We start from the raw sequence: 27,976 nt of genomic DNA on the forward strand, positions 1-27,976 counted from the left end.
ACTCAACTTTACGCGTGGAAATATTAAGGGTAATTATCTGGGGTAAATTTTCATCAGGATTAAATTGTTTAGAGAAGAAATCCGTGGGGAGGAGGGATTTTCCTTGGAGTGTAGCCAGATTTCCTGGTATTATTTAAAAAACGATCAGAAATTAAATAAAAAAAAACATGTTTTTTTCAACTGAAAGAGAGAAGCAATATTAAAACTTAAAACGAACAGAAACTATTACGCATATGAGGGGGTTGCTCTTCCTCAAGACCTCGCTCTTTATGCTAAAGTTTGAATTCTGTCCCAATCCCTTAAAAATGACTCCTGTAACACTATGTTCGTTTAATTAGAACAATAAGAAGCTTTTATTTAAAAGTACTAAAAAAACTTCAGCGTAAAGAGCGAGGTGTTGAGGAAGAGCAATTCCCCTTATATACGGAATAAAATCTCAAGTACACACATCTCAAGTTATAAATTATCACTGACACAATTTAAATTTCATATGGGACATTTTTAAACTTCCAAGATGAATATCCAAGACTGTTTTGCTAAGCTGTTTACAAAGGGAGGATTAGCAGGATCCTCCCTTTACTAGTCTAACTTTGTCTCACTTTATTATCTCACTTTGTCTCACTTTATTATCTCACTTTGTCTCACTTTATTATCTCACTTTGTCTTACTTTATTATGATTAGTCCCACTTTGATCCCCCTAATTAACATTGTCATGCTGGTGTTCCTTTTGAGAACAGCTTAGCATACAGTTTTTGGTATTTATCTCAGAGGTGGAAAAAAATATTAGTAAACCTTTGCAATTTTAACTTTTAAATTGAAAGGCTTCAGGAGTTTACCCAAAAATGGAAGGAAACAGCTGGCTATGGGTAACATTCAGAATTCACTTGTAATCTTTTTGGAGATGTCCTATACTCTCGTAAATAGTGTTTATTTGTTTGTCAGTTATAATAATTTATTTTTGACCCGCTAACATAGTAATAAAGTGTATTGACAAATACAAAAGAAAAATAAAACACATACAAAAGAAACTTTCCTATGACATTATTAAATTTAAAAACAGTAATCTAACACGAGAGGATGAATGTGTTAGACAGATTTCTTCATGGGAATTTTGGATATTCGGCGACTCTAAATTGGCAAAAGCTACGAATCTCAAATCAGTATGGAAATCTTTTCTGATGTACATTCACAGAAAACGTTATTTTAAATTTTACTTTACCATAGAATCTGTTGTAAAGTAAAATTTATAATAACATTCCAAAAGACTGGTCTTCCGATTTTTTACAAATACAAAAGAAAAATATTTCAAAAATTCGTAGTAAAGAACTGTAAGTAAGGAGCGACTCGTCATTATAGTAATTCTTAAAAACGGAATTTTTATAAAAAAAAATTAAAAGTTCTAGTGCCCTTTTTAAGTGACCGAAAACATCGGAGGGCAACTAGCCCCCCTCCCACACCCCTTTTTTCACCAAAGTCGGTCAATCAAAATTTTCAGATAGCCATTCGGGTCCGCATAGTTAAAAGGTTTAATAGCTTTGTCCTTGGGGATGACATGACCCCCACAGACCCTAGGAGCACGACTGTAAGTTGTAAAATTGGCCCATTATTTCCACATAGTATTTGTTATTGGGTAGTAAAGGATTTTCCCCTGGGAGGGAAGTTTCTGAGAGTAAGCTTTCAAAGGAAAATTTTACAGGGGGATTTGCCAAAATTCCTATACCAAATTTGTTTGATTGGTCTTACTTACTCTTTGGTGGCTCAATTTTGCATTTGAAGATTTTCTGGGGGAATTTTTTGTGGGATGAGAACTATCTGGGGGATTTTTCTATGGAGGGGGATTTCCTGCGGGGAAATTCGATATGAGAATATATCACCAGGAATAATTACCATACGTGATTTCAAGCAGGAGGAAATTATCCATTGAAGGGGGGGGGGAGGTCAATAAAAAAATTTCAAACAGTGGTGTTTTTGGTATAAATTGAAAAAAGATCAGAAAATAAATGAAATCAAGTGTTTTTTCGAATGAGGGTATCCTAAGGAAAATTTTTCAGGCGGAATTGAACCAAGAAATTTTCGGGAGGGGGGCAGGCTTGCAGCGAATATGAAATTGTCGGGAGGTTGTTTACCGGGGCAAGAGAATTTTATGCGGGAGATCTTTCCATTGAGGACTTTTTCTTAGGGGGCTTTCCAAGGAGGGGGATGTGGATTTCCTGGTATTATTTGAAAAAACAAATAGAATTAAATATAAAAAACAAGTTTTTATAATTAAGAGTAAGGAGCAATATTAAAACTTAAAACGAACAGGAATTATTACTCATGTGATGGGTAATGCCTCCTCCTCAATACCCCACTCTTTACACTAAAGTTGAAACCATTTTGTCCCAATTCTTAAAGAACGTCTCTTGAAACACAAGGAACGTTTAATTAGAATAAGGGACCTTTTCAAAAGTTCTTTACAACTTTAGCGTGAAGAGAGGGGCTTTGAAGAGAGGACAGCCCCCTCATATAATGAATAATGTCTGTTCGTTTTATGTTTTAGTGTTGCTCCTCACTTTCAGTTGAAAAACTTGTTTGTTTTTTTTAATCTCAATGAAAATACCCCACAAACGGTATTTATCCAAATCTCTAGAGGGGAAACAAAAGAAAATCCTGATCCCCCTCCCCAAATCGACACCACTGCCACTGAAAGATAATTTTGGTTTATCAATTTAAGAGTTGAAATTATCTTTCATGATTGAGGAAGTAAGTGACATGATTTATGTGACAATATTTCAAAGGATCATATATATTTACCTCAACAAGACTACCCACTGTGAAACTATTGTTCAGACAAATTAATGAATGTGCATACAGTGAAATTAAATGAGCAGGCCAACAAAAAGTTGTTCTCTTAAATTAAAGTCTTAGTAATGGTAATAAATTTGAATTACGCACAAAATTAATGTTGTTAACTTCAAACTTATATCAAAAATATAACTGTTATACATTTATCCATCCTTTTCAGCTTCCTTAAGTTTGTCTTTGCTTTAAGTAAAGCCACGAGCTCCATAGCAAACACTGTCAGTGTGCTCCCAGGTTTAAAAAAAAGGTAGCTTTCGTGATCAAATATGCGTTTGTATCCTAGCCTTTAACTAGCTTTCAATCAACCTACAAAATGGTTAGTGCTCTGGCAACCAGTGTTTCCACTTCTACAGATTTTTCTGCAGATAAATTAAAAAAAACTTTCCGAAAAAGAAATTTTTCAAAGAAAAGTAAAGACCATATTAAACTTAAAATCCGTATATACAAATACATGTTAAAATTCAAACTCAAAACGACCAGAAATTGCTCTTGAAAAATAAATGAAACCCAAAACGAACAGAGATTAAATAAACAATCGTAGTAAAAACACATACAACAAGTACTATTATAAATGAATAAATAAATCTTAAATAGTCTCGGAAAGTACAAATAAAATCAAACTGAATGTTTGATATATAATGCTATTAATTATTGAAAGATCATCAGTTCAAGATTTTATTTCATTGTAATTCTTATTTCCATTTTCAAATGCTGTAATAACTGGAAAAGAACATATCTGCAATGTAATTCGTTTTCAGTGAAGCACCAATGCCGCAGTAGGCTTTAGGTTTTTACAGTTAAGGAAGAGGGCAGTAGCCAAACTCTTGTTTTTAGTGAAACTATATTTGTCTTGAACAGTCTTGGAAATAACTACTACTACTACTACTACTACTAACAACTCACCGCAGCACCAAGCCGCCTGAGACCAACACAGCTACGCACGCTCCTCCTCCGCCCCAATATATTCAAAGCCTCCCTTTTTACACCCGCAGACGATTTTCTGCGTTCCCATTTCCTTTAAATCTCTCTTTAAGACGTCCTCCCACCCCAGACGGGGACGACCTGCTTTCCGTTTAGCCCTATACGGTTGGTCGAAAAAAAACAATCTTCGGCAATCTGTCATCCTTCACCCGTACAACATGCCCTAGCCATCTCAACCTTTCTTTCATTATAGCCCTAGAGAGCGGTAATGAACCACATTTTTCGTATAGGCCTATTGTTTGAAATACGGTCAGTCAGCCGGGTACCCAGAACAATCCTTAAGCAATTTCTCTGGAAAACATCTAGCAAATCTTCATCCGATTTTCGGAGCGACCATGCTTCAGGGCCAACCCCTGTCATCACTGTAGCTTCTAATATTCTAATCTTGGTTTGCAGACTTATCTTCCTATTCTTCCAGCTATTCTACTTTTAACATCTTCACTGGTCCCACAATCTTTACTAATAACACTACCAAGGTAAGTGAAGCTGCCCACCTGATCAATCTTTTTATTACCCAACGTCAACTTTTCATCTTCACCTATTCCTAGCCTTAGTGACTTAGTCTTCCTAACATTAATTTTCAAACCAGTTCTAGCACCCTGAACTCGCAAAACCTCTAAGACTTCATTCATTTTGCTCACACTTTCATCTAGGATGCTTAAATCATCAGCATAATCCAAGTCCAGGAGACTTTTTCCTCCCCATTTGATTCCATGGTCTCCTATTCCCTTTCCTGTGCTCCTTAAAACCAAGTCCATCAAAATAATCCATATAAAGGGGGATAGAACACAACCCTGCTTAATTCCTGTTTTAACACAAAACCAGCTACTAACCTCACTTCCTACCTTAACCGCAGCAGTGTTATTCTCGTACATAGCACTAATCACTTTAATGTATTTGTCTGGTATACCATACAAGGATAAAACCTTTACTAAAGCTCTTCTATCAACAGAATCGAACGCTTGCTCATAATCTATGAAACTGAGGACCAAAGGTGTTTGAAAACTCAGGTAGGCCTACTTCTCAATTATTACCCTAAGAGTGAAAATTTGGTCAACACATACTCTACCTTTTCTAAAATCGCACTCTTCTTCTCTTAAAACTTTGTCTACGGCATCTCTCAGTCTAAAAAGTATCATATTACTATGTAATTTACTACCTACAGAGACCAGACTAATGCCTCGATAATTACAACACTCACTTTTATCACCTTTCTTATAAAGTGGCTTAATTACGGTTTTCCTAAAATTGTTAGGTACTTCCCCTTTTTCAAAAATCATATTCATAATCTTCAGTTACTTATTTCTAACATCAGAGCCATTTACCACCCTATCAGCATCCGGAGCCTAATTATTTTTTAATCCTTTTAGTACTGTTGCTAATAAAGTTAAACTGAATATTTGATGCATAATGATATTAATTGCGGAAAGGTCATCAGTGCAAAATTCTACTGTATTTTTTATGTTTATTTTCAATAGTATGTACGAAAGAAAATAAATGTAATATAATTTGTTTTCATTAAAGCGCCAATGACGCAGTTGGCATTAGACTTTTACAGTGAGAGAAGGAGGCGATACCCTAACTTTTGTTCGTAGTGATTTTTGTTCCTTTCAAGCTTGATTTGCATATTCAATTTAAATTTCGTCGTTTTAAGAATTATTTGTTCATTTATATTAGTACCTATTGTGTGTTTGTTTGCTATGATTCTTTATCTGATTTCCATGCGTGTTGGGTTTTATTTATGCTTCAATAGCGAAATATTGTTTTCGTTTTAAGTTTGATTTGCATATTCAATTTAAGCTTTACTTTTTTTCAGATTTATTTATTCATTTATATTAGTAATTGTGGCATATTGTTTTGAGTTTTTGGTTTCATTTATTCTTTAATAGTAATTTCCGGTCGTTTTGAGTTTAAATTTAACAGGTATTTGTATCTGCTGATCTTAAGTTTAAAATCGCCTTTACTTTTCTTTGAAAAACTTCTTTTTTGGATTTTTTTTTTGGTAAATTAATTTTTCTTCATTTTTCATTGCAAAAAGTTTCAAGTTTAAAAACAATCCCTTATTTCATTTTTTTTTTCAACATCAAACTTTCATCAAAGTATCAAAACTAGTATCCAAGTGACAATATCAAAGAACCAATGTATCGAGTAAAGGAAGCATGTTCTTTTGTTTATTTTGGGAAGGTGAGGTAAGCTTATAACTTACATAACTTACAACATTTGCTCGCGGGTTCTGAGAAGCTGTGTTTTCCTGGAGTTTTTGTTATGTGATCTTTGGTCTATTTTGAGCACAATGACTATATATAAAATTCGATCGGATACATTTTGGGAAAAGGACACGGGGGGGGGGGTAGCTGCCCTATGATCACTTTTGACTCTTAAAAAGGGAACCAGAATTTTCAATTTCCAATCAAATGAGCCCCCTCTGAAAGTTATACGACCAACACTTCCGTAAGAACCAAATATACTCCCAGGGCATAACTTACAACGCCTCCCCACAGGCTCTAGGGGTTTGTGTCAGCCCCGGGGTTCTTATTAGCTGATGCTTCAACTAATTTTAACAAAATGACTGTCTCAAAATTTTTATCGGATGGATTATGGGAAAAAGGCGTGGGCAGGTGCTAGTTGCCCTCCGATCTGTTTTGAATTTAAATAAAAAAAAACAAGTTTTTTAAACTGAAAGTAAGGAGGGACATTAAAACTTAAAACGAACAGAAATTATTCCGTATATGAAAGGGGATGTCCCCTCCTCAACGCCTCGCTCTTTACGCTAAAGTTCTTTATTGTTTTAAAAAATAAAGTTGTGGGAAAGTCAAACTTTACCGTAAAGAGCGAGGCATTGAGAAGGGGAGACAGCCCCTTTCATGTACGGAATAATTTCTGTTCGTTTTAAGTTTTAATGTCACTCCTTACTTTCAGTTTAAAAAACTTGTTTTTTTTTTAATTTAATTTCTGATTGTTTTTTAGTTAATGCAGCTTTTATTTTGGTTCACCGTCATTGAATAAGTAAACCAAAATTTTGTTCCAACTTTAAAAATGACCCCTTAATCACAAAGGCCGTTAATTAGAATAAATAGCTCTTATGAAAGTACTAAAAAATCTTTGGCTTAAAGAGCGACGCATTGACTAGAAGGGGAGCCCAATCATATAGCTAATATTTTTTGTTCGGTTTAAGTTTTGATGTTGCTCCTTACTTTCAGTTGAAAAACTTGTTTTTTTATATTTAATTTCTGATTTTTTTGAAATAATGATGGGAAATCCGGCGCCCCCTTCATAGCAATGTCCCTTCCCCCATGAAAATTTTCTTCATGAAAAGATCCTCCTATATAACCCCCGACCCGCCCCCACTACCAGAAAAAATTCCCCCTGAAAACGTCTGTATGCTTCCCAATAACCATTACTATATGTTAACATTGGGTAAAGTTCATAATATTCAGCCCTTCCCCTGGAGGCTTCGAGGGATTAAGTCATCCTAAAGGACATATTTTTAATATTTTCGACCATGCTGAACAAAATGGCTATCTCAAAATTTTGATCGGGTGACTTTGGGAAAAAAATGAGCGTGGGAGGGGGCCTAGTTGCCCTCCATTTTTTTGGTCACCTAAAAAGGGCACTGGAACTTTTAATTTCCTTTCGAATGAGCCCTCCCGCGATATTCTAGGACCACTGGGTCGATACGATCACCCCTGGGAAAAAGAAAAAAAAAACAAATAAATAAACACGCATCCGTGATCTTTCTTCTGGCAAAAAATGCAAAATTCCACATTTTTGTAGATAAGTGCTTGAAACCTCTACAGTAAGGTTCTCTGATACGCTGAATAAGATGGTGTGATTTTCATTAAGGTTATATAAGTTTTAGGGGGTCTTTCCCCCTTTTTTCGAAAATCAGCTAAATATTCTCAGGCGCGTAACTTTTGATGAGTAGGACTAAACGTGATGTAACTTATATATGTGAAATCAGCATAGAAATCTAATTCTTTTGATGTATCTATTTGTATCAAAATACCGTCTTCTAGAGTTTCGGTTACCATTGAGCCGGGTCGCTCCTTACTTACAGTTCGTTACCACGAACTGTTTGATCTTAAAAAGTGAAAAAAACCTTTAATTTCCTATGAAATGACCCCCATTAAGTTTTTAGGAACAACCCTTCTATAAAGACCACAGATGCCCCAAGGGCATAACATACAACCCCGGGCTTGGGGGGGGGGGGTGTGTGTGTAAACCTCAGATTTTTATTATCTCATCTTTGTACTATTTTTGAAAAATTGGCTATCTCAAAATTTTGTCGGATGGGTTTTTGGGACAAAGGGCGTGGGGGGGGGGGCTAGTTGCCCTCCGATCATTTTTTACTCTTAACAAGTGCACTAGAAATTCTGATTTACAATCGAATGAGCCGCCTCCGAAGTTCATACGACCATCCCTACCATAAAAACCTTGTATGCCCCTGGGGAAAGATTTGCAATACTTGCCTTCGGGCTCTGGGGCTGTGTTATCCCTGGAGTTTTTGTTACATGATCCTTGGTGTATTCTGAACAAAATAGATACATAGAAAATTAAATCGGATATATTTAAGGAAAAGAGGGCTGGGGAAATGACCTATTTGCCATCGGATCACTTTTGACTCTTAAAAAGGGAATTAGAACTTCCAATTTCTAACTATTTGAATCCCTTCCGTAGTTTATACGACCGCCTCTTCAATAAAACTCTATATGCCCCTGGGGCATAAGTTACAGCCCTTCCCCCGGGCTCTATCCCAAAATTTTGATCGGACGCGTTTGGGGAAAAGAGGGTGTGTGTATTTGCGGGGGGATAGATGCCCTCCCATTACCTTTGACTCATAAAAAGATGACTAAAACTTTCTATTTCCAATCAAATGAGCCAACTCTGAAGTTTATATGACCCCCTCCTTGCATAAAAACTTATATACCCTCCGGGCATTATTTAAAACACCTGCCCCATGGCTCTGTGGGGTTGTGTTGACCCCGGAGCTTTGGTTATCTGGCTTTGGACTATTTTTAACAAAATGGCTATCTCAAAATTTTATTGGATGAGCTTGGGCAAAAAAGGCGTGGGAAAGAAGGCTAGGTGCTCTCCGATCTGTTTTGACTCTTCACAAGTGAACTAGAATTTTCAATTTCCAATCAAATGAGAATCCTTCGAAGTTTACACGAGCACCCCTTCCATAAGAACCATATATGCAACACTTTGTTTCCTTCCACTTCCACTCTGTTCCTCCTCCTAAGTCAAGATTTGCGGTAGTAGGAATGACAGTGCCAGCACGGACGGGAGTTTACATCATTGCCAGATAAGAGTTTCATGGTTCTGTTTGTTGGTTGTATGGTTTGAAGTTTTTCATGGTTATATGGTTATATATGTTGATATTGTTTCATGGTTCTGTTTGTTGATGGTTATATGGTTTGATGTCTATATTGTTTGATGATTATATGATTTGATGTTGCTTCATAGTTCTGTTCTGTTTGTTGGTCAACTTGTTTGATGTTTCTAAGCCTAATGGATACAGACAGAAGTTTACATCATTGTCAGATAAGAGTGTGTCTAACGGGACAGGATCATGCGTTTCTTTCTAGAAATGTTTGATGGTTATATTGTTTTCTGATGGTTATATGAATTAATATTGTTTCATGGTTCTGTTTGTTGATGGTTATATGGTTTCATGGTTATATTGTTTGTTGGTTATATGATTTGATGTTGCTTCATAGTTCTGTTCTGTTTGTTGGTCAACTTATTTGATGTTTCTAAGCCTAATGGATACAGACAGAAGTTTACATCATTGTCAGATAAGAGCGTGTCCAACGGGACAGGATTAATGACACCTCTTTCTAGGTCAAGAAAAGAGTCGGGAAGGTTTATCTTACATCACAATTCCACCTTGAGATTTTGCTTATAATGAACACGCATTGTGGTTAAAGTAACATCGTTCAAGACACAATGGAACAAACATCGATTACTGTGGATTCAGAACTTTTAGTTACGCAGATTTATGCTGTGAGTCCTGTTTAGTAAATTTTCTTTTGTTTTTTTCCAAATAAAATCATTTTTTGTAGTCCCCCTACAATATATTCAAATTCAGGGTATACCCCCCCCCCCCCGAAAAAAAATCTTTATACTTTGTTTCAAATATACTCTTTTTTCCACTCCGTAAACCCCATCTTCCGTCCTCCCCCTCCCACCATTCGATAACAATTAATTCCTTCAATTGAAGTTATTCTTTTACTCGAAAAAGGTGACTTTCTCCCCCCGTGCATTGAAAGCGCTAAACTATTGAATTTGACGTGTCTCTTGCGATCCGAACAAACACATCTGTTATTATCAAAAGCGGAAGGAACTGCCAAATTAATATATCATATTGTGTTGTTCTATTTTCAAACGACTTTGATGAAAGCATATAGCGGCTTTAGTTAAATCTCTGCGTAAAATATTTATGTAAAAAATTGTGTTATATTTAAAATAGATGCAGAGCTGGGAGGCGAGAAGATTTTTCTATATGGTAAAAAAAGGAATATTATGTATTGCTCCTTCCCCCTTTAGAGTCACATGCAAGCCTAGGCTACAGCCTAATTATTGTCTAGAATTTTTGCTTTGAGTGTGCAATTTTTTATAAGAAATGTGCATACTTTAGGAACTTTTTCATGTTGAAATGGTTTAGGTTGAGGGAAAATGAGACCTATTTTTCCGTTAGTTTTCGGGCCATAGTTTGATTTATTCTTGTTCTAGTGCATTTAAAAAATTTCTCGCTTTACTATTGTCTATTATAGGATGAATAAAATATTCCATTTTTTCATCGTACTCGAGTTATTAGTTGATGCTATACTATTATTCCTAGGTGGAGGGGTTCTATCCAGAACATAGTAAAACTCTTGCTTCTTGCTTTTTATAAAAAAAAAACTAGTTTTACCTTCCCGGAAAGGAATGGATGAGGCAATTTAAATGCTCTTATTTTCATATTAATAGATTTTATCTGCTCTATAGATTATTATTAGTTTAAGAGGCTTTCATAAAAATCCTACTTTCACTAATTTCCTTTCTTCTGTAACAGGGAGTCATTATTTTATACTAAAATTTTTTCTTTTTAAGAACAATTTTGAGCAATACCCTCCGCCTCACAAGAAGGCGAGAACCACTTTTAAAACCCCTGTGAGGGCGTCAGTTGTCCAGTACGGCCGTTGGCCAAGACCTTCAGCTCAGTGTACCAGGCATATACATGGCTTTGACATTGCTGGTCCATCCACCCCACCTATACCAGCATTGCCGGAGCCTTTCAGACCAACGCTCACTATACAAGGTGAGAATGAGCCTCCTTCAGCCCTCAATATGCAAACTGCAAATCTTAATGTAAGTTTTTGAATTTTATTTCCGCTAATGATTCTTTCTCCCAAGTCAATTTTAATATTAGAGAAGTGTACCGTTAGTCTTCGAAATAATTCCGGATTTTAATTTGCGTAAAAGACTTTGATAAGATATGTGAGACTTAAAGGTTCCCATTTTATCGTATGTTCGCGAAAATCTTGAAAATTACAGACTTGCACTAATTGATTTAAGGTCGAAGGGGATTTGTTTATACACATAGAAAATATGCTATTTTCAGGAGATGATCTGAAGAGTTAGACTACCAAGTAAAGACCCCGGTTTTTTTTCCAAACCAGAAAAAGAGTATTAATATGAAATTTTTGGGGAGTTGTTTGAATAAAATCAAAACCTACTATGTCTCGTTTAGATTGTAAATTTGTTATACTACTAATGCATATAGGGGGTGGCTATTAATTTGAAACTTTCAGGATATATAGAGTGGGGAACAGTGAATTAACCAAATGTACCATTATACATTAACCAAATGAATTAACCAAATGTACCTTAAAATGTCCTTTTTAAGGACAATTTTGAGCAATATCCTCCTCCTGACAAGAAGGCGAGAACCACTGTTGAAACCCCTTTGAGTAGATCCCGAAGCCGCGCCGAAAATTCGGTGGAGCGCCGCCAAAAAAAACCGGCGGCCCGCCGCCGAGCTTGCATCAGCGCGCTGACGCTGCTGCTGATTCTATCGGCGGTGTCGTCACTAATACGCAACCGTATTTTGTTTTTTTCTCTCTTTTTTGGTTATCGATATCGACCTCCGGGCTTCAACCGTCATCCCGGCTAATCTGTTTCTTAAAAATAGATACTGTCATCTCTATCGGTTCGTAGGAAGGAGAAGAAGAAATTGTTCTTGAAACAAAAATTCTACCATCCACTTTAAAATTCTGTTCATTTTTCTTTCTGATTTTTCGGATGAAAAGAGGTAAGTAAAAGAGCATTAGGCAATTCAGGATGCTATCATAGGCAGCGCAATCGAGCTGTCTAAGTTAAGAACCATGTTGGCACAATGTATTATTTTTTTTATTTTTTTCCATACCAGGACAATTCGTATCGAAGGAGTTGTCGTAGGAACTTCAAAAAGGGCTCATTCAATTGGAAATTGGAATAGCTAGTGCCCTTTTTAATAGTCGAAAGTAATTGGAAGGCAGCTAACAACCCTTCCACGCCCACCGTTTTCCCAAACACATCCAATCATAATTTCAAGATAGCCATTTTGTTCAGAGTAACTGATTTCCAGAGAGAACATATTTTTTTTGAGGAAGTTATTCCCCCACAACCCTTAGGGCAAGGGTTTTGTAGTTATGCCCTGGGGGTATATAAGAACGATGTTGGCACAATGTATTATTTATAATTTTTTCCTTTAGACCAGGGCACTTCATATCGAAGAAGTTGTCGTAGAAACTTCAAAAAGTGCTCATTCAATTAGAGATTGGAGTGGCTTGTGCCCTTTTTAATAGTCGAAAATGATTGGAAGGCAACTAACACCCCTTCCACGCCCACCATTTCCCGAAACACATACAATGAAAATTCTGAGATAGCCATTTTGTTTAACGTAGTTGAAAGTTCTGGAAATTAGGTCTTAGAGGATGACAACCACCCTCACAGCCCTTAGGGTAAGGGTTGTAATTTATGCCCTGGGGGTATATGTGGTGTTTATAGAAAGCGCTGTCGTAGAAACTCAAAAAGCGATCATTCGTATGGAAATCGAAAAACCTAGTGCCCTTTTTAATAATCAAAAGTGATTGGAAGGCTTGACATTTTTATAGTAGAGATCGATGTGGGTATAATGTATCATTTTTTTGTTGTTGTTGTTGTTTAGACGAGGGCACTTCGTATCAAAAGAGTTGTCGTAGGAACTTCGAAAAGGGCTCATTCGATTAAAAATAGAATGTCCTTTTTAATAGTCGAAAGTGATTGGAGGGAAACTAATCCCCCTCCCACGCCCAGCCTCCCATTTGCTTTTATCTTTAAAAAGTAAATGTTGCCTTAAGATTAATTCAAAATGCACTGTTTTTATGCTAATTCCCAATAAAGCATCTCAGCAGCATCCCAAGAACTACTGAGGGTATTATGTTCAAACTTTCAGGGCTTCTTCTACTCTTAAAATTTGACCAAATCAAAATAGAGTAAGTGTATCCAAGCTATCAAAGAAAGTAAACAAATTTTTTTGCAAATGTTATCAAGTTTTCCATTTCAGATCAACTAGAGGAGGCATGAAACTAAATTAAACACTACTATATGTGTCCAGATTTTTAAAAGGGTCTATGTTGTTAAATTTTTCTGAAAATTGTTTTCCAGCATACAAATAGCAGGTCAAACTATAAATTCTTTAAAAAACGAAAAGATTTAAAGTATTATTTTCTTTTTCCCTGAAAAGACTATGTCAATATAAAACAAACAGAAATTAATTAAAAAAACTGTTTCCAAAAAATAAGTTTTTTCAAAGAAAAGTAAAGAACTCCATTAAACAAAAAATTAGCAAAATTAAAATCAAATAATCTTCCAAGCGTGAAACTACCACAAATCAGCATCGATAAATAAATTAAACTCAAAACGAAGTGAAATTACAATAAATAACCAAGTCAAGCTCCAAACGAGCATAAATTATCATGAGTTGGGCTCAAAACCCCCTATGCCTTCCCAAGGCCAGAATATAATTTGCACTCTACTGAAAAAAATACAAATGAATGTGCATTGTCAGTTTAATATACATATACTGATATTTAGTAATCAAAATGTTAATACTATTTGATTTATTAAAGTTATAAAAGTAAGAACATTTATATTTTTTCAGTGGCCTTGGGAAGGCATAGGGGTTTTGAGCCCAACTTATGTTAATTTCTGCTCGTTTTGAGTTTGACTTAGTTATGTATTGTTATTTTTGTTCGTTTTGGGTTTCATTTATTTATCGATGCTGATTTGCGGTAGTTTCCCGCTTGGTAGATTATCTAGAGCTAGTATAGAAATATATCTATAGAAATGAATTACATTTTTTGCACAGTTAGCAGTGCACACTGAAGTTGAAGTAGCCTTAAACTTTGACTTGAAACGTTATAACTTGACCACTTCTTTCAGAATAGAATTTGGGAGGGTTATTCTATGTTGATAAGAAAAGAGGGTAAAGGTGCAGTTTAGTTCCTCCTGTAGTGTAGGGCGCAGGAGCCCTATGGTGAAGGTGCAAGTTTGTCCTCCCTTATAAAACAACTTATTTCAGCAGAAACAAAGAAGAAGCCCATTTGCCGCATTCTGGAGGACCCCAAGGTCCAATACTAGTATCAGATCCCGCGAGTGGCAGTTTACGCTCGTCAAGTTCTGGCTGTACCGGCCACAAGTGCCCCAGCTAAACGGCTTTTTAGCACGACAGGACTGATAGTGACTGCAAAAAGATGAATAGCTCCAGGCAGAGTGAACAAACTCACTTTTGTTACATCAATTGTAACTGAAGTGATGTAACCGCTGATTTAAAATTGTTGGTGTTGTTAAGCCATGGTATCTGATTTGTCTACAGTGTTTTTTCAATGTTGTTATTTGTTTTTGTTTTTTCACTTCCTTTTCGTATGCATTTGATGAACAGGAGATGTTCGAACTTCAAACTTTGAAAGTTATACACACATTAGCCCAAATTATTAACAAGAAAGAAATGACTAAAAAAGGGGATTTTATAGGAACAATGCGATGTTAAACATAAACACAACATAGGTTTCCCTGGGTCTAGTGGCTAAAAATGAGAATTTTACTTGGTCTGATCGACGGTGAACATAAACACTTTCCAAACGACCCAACAAATTCCTGTTTTTTCATATTGTTCTTGTATGTTTTTAGCCAACCATTTAAAAATCCTTACTAAAATCGAGGTTGAACTTGTTTGGTGAAGTGGAAATTTTATTATTATTTTTAATCAGAAAGACCAGCGGCGCACAACCAAAAAAATTTCGGCACGCCGGGCGGTGCGCCGCCGCCGATACTGTGTCACATATTCGCCGCCGTCATTTCGGCGTGGCGCGGCTTCGGGGACTACCTGTGAGGGCCTCACTAGTCCAGTATGGTCGTTGGCCAAGACCTTCAGCTCAGTGGACCACGCACATACATGGCTGTGACATTGCTGGTCCATCCACCCCACCTATACAAGCATTGCCGGAGCCTTTAAGACCAACGCCCACTATACAAGGTGAGAATGAGCCTCCTTCAGCCCTCAATATGCAAGCTGCAAATCTTAATGCAAGTTTTTAAATTTTATTTCCGCTAATGATTCTTTCTCCCAAGTCAATTTGAATGCTAGAGAATTGTACCGTAAGTCTTCGAAATAATTCCAGATTCTAATTTGCGTAATAAAGGCTTTGATAAGATATGTGAGACTTAACAGTTCCCATTTTATCGTGAGTTCCAGAAAATCTTGAAAATAACAGTTTTGCACTAATGGATTTAAAGTCAAAGGGGATTGGTTTATACACATAGAAAATAGGCCTATTTTCAGGAGATGATCTGAAGAGTTAGACTACCAAGTAAAGACCCCGGTTTTTTTTCCAAAGCAGAAAAAGAGTATTAATATGAAATTTTTGGAGAGTTGTTTGAACAAAATCAAAACCTATTATGTCTCGTTTAGATTGTAAATATGTTATACTACTAATGCATATGGGGGTTGGCTATTAATTTGAAACTTTTAGGATATATAGAGTGGGGAACAGTGCATTAACCAAATGGTACTGTGTTTGCACAAATATTTCTACTTATAAGCGTGTTTTTAAGCACATGTTTTAAATGATATGACAATAATATTCCAATTTTCGAAATAGGGTGATTTAGAACAAGTCACAAACTATGTGTTAGCATTGAACCGCCAGGAGATTTTCATGACAGTCAGGACGCTGAAATACCAGATATCAACGATAATGATCGGTATGGTAAATTATTACCTTATGGTGATGGTAATGTTAATTTAGACGTTATAGCTTCTGACATTGACAATTTATTCAGTAGTTATTTAGATATAGACGCTAGTACACTTAAACAAGGCAATGCAGGTAGTTCAGAGGGCGATTTACCATGGCTAAGCCCGAATACTATACAACTTTTAGATAATTTTACCAAAGAGTTAAATGAGAACCTTCCCCCAATGACTTAATGAATATAGTCCATATTCAATCAAACTTAATTGAAAAGGAAATGGCTTCGATGGATTCTCACAGCCCTATTTTTGAACAAAGTGGAGGGGGGTGGGTATGATGATATACAAGAGCGGAAGGTAATGATATAAATTCACGTCATTACCGGAATGTCATCAAACAAATTCGATATTGAATACAATGTTCGTTTATAGTGCAACTTTTGGGGATCCGTTTAATTTACTTATAGAGGGAAATTTTATAACCGAACCTATTTATATCGTTCATGAATATGTAGAAAAAATTCGTGCACTTTCAGAAAACCAGATTCAGTCGTGGGGGGGGGGGGGGGGTAGGGACAGTATCAAAGCCACAAATTTTTTAAAAATATTTTATTTGAATGAGGCTCATAGTGAGGTGTACGACCATTATGTAAACACCGAAATGTTGATGGTCTATCCTCATTTGGAAAATTATGAAACAGTCTTTATGCAATGGATTGACAATATTATCACTCATCTCGAGAATTATAATGAGAACGGGAGTGGGTCTGTGGTTTTATTTATTGAAAATTTAAGTGTAAATATATGCAAATTTAAAAAGATTTTATTTTAAAAGGTGGGACGAGGGATGAGGGTACAGTTTAAAAATATAATCCCGATTTAGAAGGAAATCAGGACGTTCAACAAATATGTTTCGAAACAGGCCAAAAATTTTTCATGTACGCTTTTCTCATATCAGCTTTCGAACCTCTACAAAAAGAAGCTTCAAAGATTTGGACGATTGGGCCGTGCATTGGAAAGAGGGATCTGATACTCCCACAGTAGATTTCTCTTGTTTAGCGGGAAAATTTTCGGTAGCACTCAGGTCAATAGATATTTTTGAAAGGGCCAACACTCATTTAAATATCGGTGATACTGTGATCCAATACGAAACAGAGTTTCTAGAGGGTATTCGTTCTAATAAAAAAGGCGTAATATTCCCAGTAAGGGCTCCGTTGATTGAATCGGTGAAATATAGGGTTTGGTTTTTGTATAAACCACCTAGTGAACCCAATTCAATTGGCCACTTCAATCCTATTACGGACATTAGTAGTGTTCTGGGAGGGTGTAAAGATCTAGGGGTGCGATACTACTGTCCAACATGTCTGTCCCAATTATGTAGTGATTTAAAGCTACAAAATCACATGAATCATTGCAGGCGTCACGGATATCAATCGTGGAAACAGTTTCTGGTGACAGGGCCATCTTGAGATTTAAAAACTTCCAGAATACGCTCCTGCAAAGCAATAAAATAAATTTGGATTGTGAAGCTAAGCTGCTGGATGTGAACGACCCACAATTTTTCAATAGAACCAAAGAACATCAAGCTATTGCGGTTTCCTATGCCCACGCACAAAGAGAAAGCTCTAACACAATGCAATTGTTAGCAATAGTCGAAATAATGGACAGAATGAGTGCATGATCAAAGCATTGACTAAATTAGTTGTCACTGCAAATAGAGCTATTTCCCGTTTGAGAAATACCCACTACCCCATGTTATTGTCAGCCGAGGATCGCCTGGCTATTAAAAATCAGACAATATGCTGGGTTTGTAAGGGGGAGTTTGAAGAGGGGGCAAAGGGGATAGGGACTAGTGGAAAAAGAGGGGGAAGGGGAAAGTCGGGGATCATAATCACTTTTGGCAGGAAACAACGTCTGCCCCGATTTTGTAGTGATTTAAAGCTACAAATCGCACGAAGCATTGCAGGCGTCACGGATATCAATTGGTGGAAACAGTTTCGGGTGACAGGGCCATCTTGAGATTTAAAATTTCCAGAATACGCTCCTGCAAAGCAATAAAATAAGTTTGGATTGTGAAACGAAGCTAAGCTACAATATTATCCCTAAATATGCTGAGAAGCTAGTGCTTTTAGAGTTGAAATGGCAGGTAGTGAACAATGGGCATATTTGCCGGAGTAAAATCTGGTTTTTAGATTCTTACAAATTCTTCCCCAAGGCCTTGAGTTAATTGATTCAAGTGCAGAAAAGCGACAATTTTGATAATTTTCCTCTGCTTAAACAGCGCTTTCAAGACAGTGAAATGGATGACTTATTGACCTGTAAAGGCATATATACATATGACTATTACTGCTCTGGCGCAAGGTTAAGTGAGGATAAACTACGTCCGATTGAAGCATTCTATAATTCACTTACCAATAGTGAATGCACTGCCAAAGAATATGAATTTGACAAGAGGGTTTGGGCTAAGGGTAATTGTAAAAATGGTTGGGATTATTGTAAAATTTGCTTGGCCAGTGATGATTTTTCCACTCCTCATTTGGTGATGGAATTAATTTTAAAATTTAGAAGGGAGAAAATAGGGTTGATGACTGATGTGGATCAACACATTTTTTGTAGAAATGTAGATGAGGGGTGGGTGTGTTTTTCATGGGGATTGCGTTCTAACAACGGATCCAACTGGACAAGACACCGGTGTAAAGTCTAATGCAGTTTTTCTTGATAAGAACTCATTGTACCCCTCGGCATTGTCTCACTATTGTTTACCATGTGGCAATTACTAATGGCTTGAAAATCCTTGTGACATGTTATTCTCATCTTTTAAATTCTTAGTCTAGAAATTTGTTCAACTGTGCTGCTACTGTTCATGCTGTATTTTAAGTTTTTTTTGTCAGTAAGTGGAAAATATTGTTGTTCTTGTTGTATTTTAAGTATTTTTTTGTCAATAAATGAAATAATATTGTTCTGTTGCTATTGTTGTTGCTGTACAAATAGTATGTGCGCCTTTGTTGCTGTATTTTAGGTTTTTTTTTGGTAATAAAAAAAGAATATTGCTGTATTTTAAGTTGTTTTTGTCAATAAAGGAAAAAAATATGTTTTTATTGTTCTTGTTACCGTACTAGATAGATCTATTGGAAAATTTTTATTTATTCATTAGACAAGTATGGTTTAAAGTTAGTTGTAGTCTGACTGTTGTCAACTGCAGTATTTATCAATTTAAAACACCATTCAGGTCGTTTCTGTGTGGCCCGTCAATGTCTGGGAAAATGACACTTTTAGCTAAAATAATTAACAATTGTAATAAAATCTTTTTGGAAAAACCAAACAAAATTTACTATTTCTATAGTATTTGGCAGGAGTCATACGATCAAATAAAATCTATTGCCACTACCACGTCCATGCCAATACAATTCATACGGGGACTTGATATTTTCAATAGTAATGAGCCAAACTCATAGCTGATTATTGAGGATCTGGTTGAATCGATTGAACAGTTCTCACAGGAAATGCTACAACTGTTTACCGTTCGCTCTCATCATGAACACATTTTCCTAGCCCTAGTTCTACACAATCTGTTTCCTCAGAGTAAATGTATGAGAACTCTTGCTTTGAATTGCACCATCTATATCATCCACCGAGTTGTTCGTGATTCTAGCTCGCTAATAACTCTCAATAAACAAATATATCCAAGTGCCCCCAAATTTCTACTGTCAGCGTACAGTCAGGCGACAAATAAGCCCTATCGGTAGATTTTGCTAGATCTTAATCAGAATACACCCGAGGATCTACGTGTAGTCACAGATATTTTCGACAAAGAAATTACTGTATATCTTCCAGTGAACAGTAGAAAAGGCTATTAGTTGCCATCATGACATTGAAAAAACTACACGAAAATAGACATTAATTTTCCGTTCTAGGCACTTCAAAACCACCACTCAGGAAGGCCATACTCAAACATGGCGCTGACAATGATTTCGTTAATCTAATATCTGAACTGTCTTGATTGAGAGTTCAGAGGAGACACTTCTCCTGTGATTTATTTATAATCTGGATTCCTGTAATTTTGCAACCTAACTTGTGTACAAAAACGTAATTAGTTCACGTTTTTGATAACACTTCTCTTGTGAATTATTTATAATCTGGATACGAGCAATTTTGAAACCTAACCTGTGAACAAAACGTGAATAATTCCTGTCTTGGATAAGACTTGTGGATACTTTGACTTTTGGTGACCCATTAATCTATTTAACTTTGTTAAAATAGTGAATATTTAAAATTCTTGGCAACTGAATAGTAAACACTAAACCAGTTTACTGGTACTTTTCTCGTTACTGTTGATTATTTTGAATTTATTGAGAAACAATTTCAAATTAGTGTTCGAATTTGTGATTTTGAATAGTTCAAATGTTTGGAAAAAAGGAGCCTCCGAAAAAACCTCCTGATAGGGATATGAGTAAGTCACCATTTCAACCATCTTCAAAAGCCCTTGCTAGAACCCCCCCTACAACTGCGAATGTACCAGCGACCTCTCTGAAGAGTATTCTTACCCTAAACATGGATGCCACCCAATGTCCATCACCCTCAACAACTGATACTGAAAAAGATGAAGAAGTCTTTAAGATAGTAAACTCGGCTAAGCGTAGAAGACAGGAAACAAAAAGTCCACCAGATTCAGCAATAATATATCAAACCGATACCACGAACAACTCTTTAAGAAATCCAGCCGATTCCCCAGTAATTATTCAACTAGCTCCCCAATCTGATAATTGCTTGCTTACCAACCGTGATCTACCAAAGTTGCGAGTTTCCCTCTTCAAGAACATTCGTTGCAACTTTAATATGAATATAAACAGATCATGATCCCTAGATATCCTTTTGAACGATCCCACATCAGTGAAAAAGGTAATGGAGCTAAAAAGTGTTGAAAATGTTGTTGTCACAGCCCACATGTGGTCTTCAAGCCCGATACAAACAAAGATTGTGCTCTACAATGTCCCTAAATCATTTCTAAACTCGGACCTGATGGAAGCATTGATCAACGAAAAAGGTGAATGCATTACGGTCTCTAGTGTTCATACCCTTGGCCGCGAAACCACTGAAACCTCAAACTTTAAAACTGTGTTTTTTGAGCTTCAAGGACAATTCAATATTGACAAAGTGTTCCTCTTTGGCCAACAAAAATCTTTCAAGCCTTTCAAAGGAAAGCCATTAGAATGTACAAAATGTCTAAGGCTTGGGCACTCAGATAAATACTGTAGAGAGGATTCCAACATTTGTAAGATTTTCCTAGGCAAGGACCATAATGAGTCAAACTGTCAATTTGACCCAATATGTACTAACTGTAAGGACAAACACCAGTCCTTAGATAAAGGAAACTGTCCCAAATATAAATAAAGGGCAGAGATACTAAGAATAGCAAAAGAGCAACAACTTCCAATCCCTTTTGTAGCAATGCAAGTCCCAAGTACACCAAGAGTCCCCCGTCCCCCAACAGGCCCCAGGCAACCAACAGCCCCTGAACCACCAACAGGCCCCAGGCAACCAGAAGCCCCCAGGACACCAAGAGTTCCCAATGCTTCCCCTAGTTTTGAAAATTTTCAGAATAATCTCATACGAGATAAAACTAATCCATGGTTCCCCTTGATATCAAGTGCCCCCCAAAAAAACCTGAAGAACCCCCTTTCGAAAAATCCTGCGCAAGGAAAGACATCAAGACCGACAAAGCTACCTGGAATTACTCCCCATAGATTTCACAAAGTTTCTCCAAATGCTTTGGAAGATGAATCAAATGTGTACTTTAAATTAGCCAGCTTTACAGTTACCTCTATGCTCATCTCCCAATTAGAGTTACCCAATCAGTTGAAATGCATTATTCTGAAGAATTTGGCAAAAACCCACTTCGGCAAGACCATAGTTTCCGAAGCAGAAATTCAAATTGAGAGTGTTTTAAGCCAACATAGGCTGATTGAGTCACAATCAGAATGCCCGACGACTAATTAATGTGTGACTTTTCGTTTTTAACTAATTTATCCCTTTCTAATAACATTGCTTTTAATTATCCCGATATAGATGATAATCAGCATGCCAACGCTATAAGCAGCCCCCCTGGTACCTTAACAAATACTAGCTGTAAATACCTTGATATTTTCAATTTTTCTACCAATGTGAAGCCAAAACTAGTAAATAATAATTCCTTAATGTTCTTTGTTTCAACATCAGAAGCATCCGGGATAAGTGGTTCAAATTTAAAGATTTAATTTCATTTAATGGTGTCTGCCCTTTTGATGTAATAGGATTAACAGAGACATGGCTTTCCGATAATGATGACACTAGTGATTTTTTACTCCCTGGCTACCAAATAATCCATATGCCCAAGAGATTGACTAAGTGTTCTGGTGGTATCTCACTTTGCATCCGTTCGAATGTAAATTTTACCAGGCTATGAGAGTGCGAATCTATTTTCTCTACACAACTAAATCTCACATGTATTTATTCAATAATTGTTAACATAGCTATCGGCCAAAATTTCTATATACTCTCCTTATTTTATAAACCTCCTCCATTTCCGACCTCATGTTTTTGTAATCTGTTTGATGATTTTTCTAATTTTATTAACCTACCCCATAAAAAGGCAATAGTTCTTTGGGACTTTAATTGCAACCTACTTAATGTTGGTAAAAATATTGAATCTGACACTTTTTTTGAATTGGTAACCGCGAGTGGTCTTCTACCCATAATTTTTTTCCCCAGTAGAGTCGATCCTGTGAGATCAACTTCAACATTAATTGACAACATTTTTGTATCCACTTCCCTGGGAAATAACCTGTCCTCAAATATAATATTTTCAGATCTGTCAGACCATTTTACCTATTTACTTGTCACTACCTTCGCAACCACTACCTCTACGCTCTAGAATTAATATCCCAACACCTACTCGAAATTACAGCTCTGCAAAAATAAACCATTTTATCGATTGCCTAAGAACCACTGACTGGTCCGATGTCTTAAATCCTCAAGAGGTAAATTTTTACACAAATGGTTTTGCACAAAGGCTAAGTGAAATTATCCATTCAACTTTTCCTATTCGTAAACCTAACCAGAAAAATATCCCTATTTGCCCCTGGATGTCACATAGCCTCATTGTCTCCTCATATCGTAAAAACAAATTATATAAGTTAGCCTGTAAGACCAGTAGTGAAATTGACCTATCTAATTATAAAAACTTGTGAACTAAACTCATCCGTGAAGCGAAGAAAAGTTATTATTATAAAAAAATTCTCAATTGCAAAGGATACCTGAAAAAGATTTGGTCCACCATTGATGATATACTTTCAAAAAATAGAAAATCAAAGTCTATACCTATTCGCCTTAAAGACACAAATGGTAGATTAATTGACCCCTTACATGCACCTGATGCATTTAATAATTATTTTTCTAATGTTCCTCATACTGACTCCCACTCCTCCTCACAGGCTGTATTCCCTTGCTTCAATTTTAGATCCATGTTTTTTTGCCCAACTGACAGCAATGAGGTACTTCAAATCATCGGTTCTCTCCCTAATAGTTTTACTCCTGACTGTCTTGGATTAAGTAATAAGCTCCTGAAGACCATTTCTCCTTTTGTTTATGAGCCCATCAAGCATATTGCCAACCTATCTTTAACCCAAGGAGTTTTCCCTGATTTACTAAAGTCAGCCATTGTTATTCCAGTTCTTAAGAAGGGCGATCCAACTGAGATAGGTAATTATCGTCCAATCTCAATTCTTCCTGTTATATCCAAAGTGCTCGAGAGAATCATCTTCAGACGTCTGTCTCCCTTTCTGTTTGACAGTCAGCACTCCGTATCTTTGATTTGTCCTCACCAATATGGCTTTAGGCCGAAATTCTCAACTTCTCGTGCTCTAATTGACGCCACACACTTCATACGCTCACAACTCGACCTTAAAAAACTGTATTGGGCTTATTTTTGGAAAACTGTATTGGGCTTATTTTTGGATTTTTCTAAGGCCTTTGACATGGTCGATCATAGTATTTTAAGAAGTAAATTAAATAGCTATGGTATTCGTGGTGTTCCCCTCTCTTGGTTTGATTCTTATCTATCTGGAAGGGTACAGAGTTTGAGCCTGGGTGGAGTATACTCTCAGCCCTTACCTGTTCGGAGGGGTGTCCCGCAAGGCTCCGTTCTAGGCCCTATTTTATTTCTCCTATATATCAATGATCTTGTTATAGACCTGGGCCCTTCAGTGTATCCTGTATTATTTGCAGATGACAGCAACTTCTTCATCACTGGCATCAATCTACCATTGGCAATAACGTCTGCCCAAGTCCTTCTGAACAGAGTCCAGGCGTGGTGCCTTGCGAACAACATGACCATTAATAGCAAAAAAAGTCAAAAAATATTATTCAGAACCCCCCTACAACAAAGACGATATTAAACATGCTCTTGGTCTCAGGTACTCATCTGACATCCTCCCACAAGTGGAGGTTGCCAAGTTTCTTGTTGTATTTATTGACTCAAGCTTGTCATTCTCTAATCATATTTCTTACATAACAGCAATAATTTTGAGACAAGTACCTATGATTAACCGTGTGAATTATTTTCTTCCTCCTGACATCCTAGTTACCCTCTATTACTCCTTTATTTTTCCTTACCTTTCTTATTGCGGATCTGTTTGGGGAAATACAAAACGGTCCTTCACTAAAAAACTCAAATTTGCCCAAAACCGTGCCATTAAAGCAGTTTTTTGGCTTCCCTGTCTATATCCAACTCGTGGATTGTATTCAGATTTTGGAATAGCTCCACTTGATCAAATCATACAAAAACTAAACTTATCGCTTGCTTACTCTGCTTTCCACAATAATCTTCCACCTCAACTACTAACCTATTATTATATTAATAATTTGGAAGACCACTGTCTCCGTTCATCTAATAGAGCCTATAAAATTCCTAAATGCGTTTCAAGTGCTGCCCAGCAATCTCCCATTTACAAATCTATTATTCTATGGAACAAAATTCCCTCCAGTGTTTGAACTTGCCACAAGTTTTTGCAAGTTGTATAAAAATGTAACAAAACTTGATATTATAATTTAATTTTTCCATTTTTAACAAATTTGCTCTAATTACCCATGTTTTATTCTTCTATTATTTTTTTCCTCAGTGTTACTTTATTTTTTTTATTTTTTTGGTCCTTATCAAGTTATCTTCTAGGATCTTTATTGTTATTGATGTTTGTGTTATGTCTTTATTCAAATAAAATGGATTGATCGATTGATTGAACTTTGTTTAAATTTAACTGAGGGCAATTTGCACTTGACAGAAGGTGTTAGACAACAGACAAAGCAACATCGTTTCACTTTATTTGCCTTGGCTTGCAAAAACAAAGGAAAAAATTTTAAAAGAAAACGTCTCCTACAAGCGGGCGGTAGCTTTTTTACACTTTAACTGCCAATAATCGCAGGACTTGTAAACAGTTTTCTCTAGATGTCTAAACCCTATAAATTGATCCCTATAGAACTTGTCCTTTCACCAGTTGAACACTTTGAGGACAATCTAAGCAAATTTAATAATAACGAAACTATTGCCCATATGATATAAAGCTAGTTTTACTTCAAGATGCATTGCGTCGTGTGGACAAACATAGACCTTATCGTGAGAGACCCGTTGCCGTCACAGATCCCCTTAAACAGGGAACATCTCCTCAAGATTCTGCAGCAGCAGCACAATCAAAGGAGAAGGAATTGAGTTTTATAGTGACATCAATTGGAAACCTATTGCCAATGACCTATCGAGAACAGAGTAAAAGAGTATTAACACATCTTATGTTGGAAAGTGGTGGTGATGATTATCAAGTTCAAGCTGATAACAAAGAGAAACGAATTATAATTCAGGGAAAAAGTTATAATCTACTTGATTTAATTTGCGATATGGTTACAAATCGTAAAGGAATTTTATCATTTGACAATAATCTATACACCTTTCTAAATGCATCAAACTTCCCCAAAAGTGTTATTGGCAATAAGAAAATTCTAAGGAAATTAAGAGAATATAATAGAGGTGTTAGTCCTCTAACAACGCCAACACCGTTTAAAAAAAGAAGAAGATTTTAGTTCAATCTTCGAAAATACTAGCAATCCTAGTAGCAACAGAAGCAATGCTAGACAATAGTGAAGACGTGTTGATTCACCCTCCAGTGTGCAAAAAGGGAGTGGACATTATACTACGTGTTTGCTTTTAAATTGGATGAAATTTTGAAACATGTCTATGAAAATATTAGTGAAGTGGGAAGTCTAAGTTCCCCCACAATGTTTCCAAAGTTGCCTCTGATATAGATGGCAGCACATTAAAAATGCAAAAGATTATCTAGAAAATGAACCGAAATACACACTGCATAAAAATCGCAGGCTTCGTGGCAAACAATATCGACAAACTAAAGCCGTTTTCTCTCTGCATATAATGCAAACTGATCTTTTAACTCTAGACGCGATTCAACGACGTCACAATACACCCTACAAATATATTCTAGTGGCAATCAGTGTCTTTAGTTTCTAGACATATGTGGTTCTGTTGCGATCAAAGAGAGGTGTTGAAGTTTCTCATGCCTTATAAAGTATTCTTGAACAAGATTGCTATAGAAAAATTCAATCGGATCGCTGTAACGAATTTGTTAATACTCATGTGCAAAAGACTCTATTGAAATATAATACAAAGCTATATCATAGTCACAGTCTGATAAAGGCTGCACTGGCTGAACGATTGATAAGAACGATTCGTCTATTTATTTCAAGATATTGCACGCTGAAAAATTTTGCTGCTTTTATTCAAGATTTAGATAAAGTCATGCAAATATATAACCAACGACCGCATCGATCCCTGTCCAATGTTAGCCCTCGGGAAGTTCAATGCAGTGAAAATACATTTGACGCTTTTCTAAAGCAATATTCCAGTGAAAAAAAAATTTTGTAGAAGTAATTCAATGTTGGCGATACTGTTCGAATTAATAGAACCATGTTGGGGTTCCACCCATGTTTCTTTTCCTTTCAGATAAATGACCTATTTTCGTTTCTTTAATTACATTTGCTTAAAGTATAATTTCAAAAGACAGGTTAAATTCCCGTTACTAAGTGATAGTGGTTTTGCAATAGGTAAGCTGTGAAACAAGTTTATTTTTACTTCCTGGTTGGGAGTCATTGAAAGATAAATCTAAGAGGTAAAATTGGGTTTGAATGAGGAGGTAGCTGATTGGCTGGGCCAATTGACGGTCCACCCATACAAACAGTGCTGTACAAATGCCAAGGGGCAAATTACTTTTTGATTGAGATGTGGGGTTGTTTCCACAGATGGAAATTAAGAGGCTAGTGCAGTCAATTTTTATCGATGGCTGGCATCATCACATGTGCCAGAAACTGATTCTCTGCTCCTCTCAAATGTAAATTCGTGAGAGCGAGAAAATTTGTTGTTTTGAATTGTGCTGCGCACAATCATTATCTATGAATCTTGAAGACTTCAACTTGCAAAATCTAAGGCGGATGCTATGCGATTTAGACCATGTTGGTCCTACAGTAGAGACGTGGTGAGGACGACCGTTCCAGTGCCAAGCGGTGGAAGTAGCAGCACAGACACTGGTGGAAGAGAGAAGGCAAATGGATTTTGTAAAGTTGAAGTTAAGTGTTTATGTTTGTAAGGGTGGACCACGGTAGCGCGTGGGCGGTCATTTATCTTACGGAGGGAGGTGTTGGGGTTCCACCCCTGTTTCTTTTCCTTTCAGATAAATGACCTATTTTCGTTTCTTTAATTACATTTGCTTATAGTATAATTTCAAAAGACAGGTTAAATTCCCGTTACTAAGCGATAGTGGTTTTGCAATAGGTAAGCTGTGAAGCAAGTTTATTTTTACTTC

Source organism: Artemia sp. Qi Xiang Cuo, chromosome 7 (assembly GCF_049724085.1).
Source record: "Artemia sp. Qi Xiang Cuo chromosome 7, ASM4972408v1, whole genome shotgun sequence".
Taxonomy (NCBI): domain Eukaryota; kingdom Metazoa; phylum Arthropoda; class Branchiopoda; order Anostraca; family Artemiidae; genus Artemia; species Artemia sp. Qi Xiang Cuo.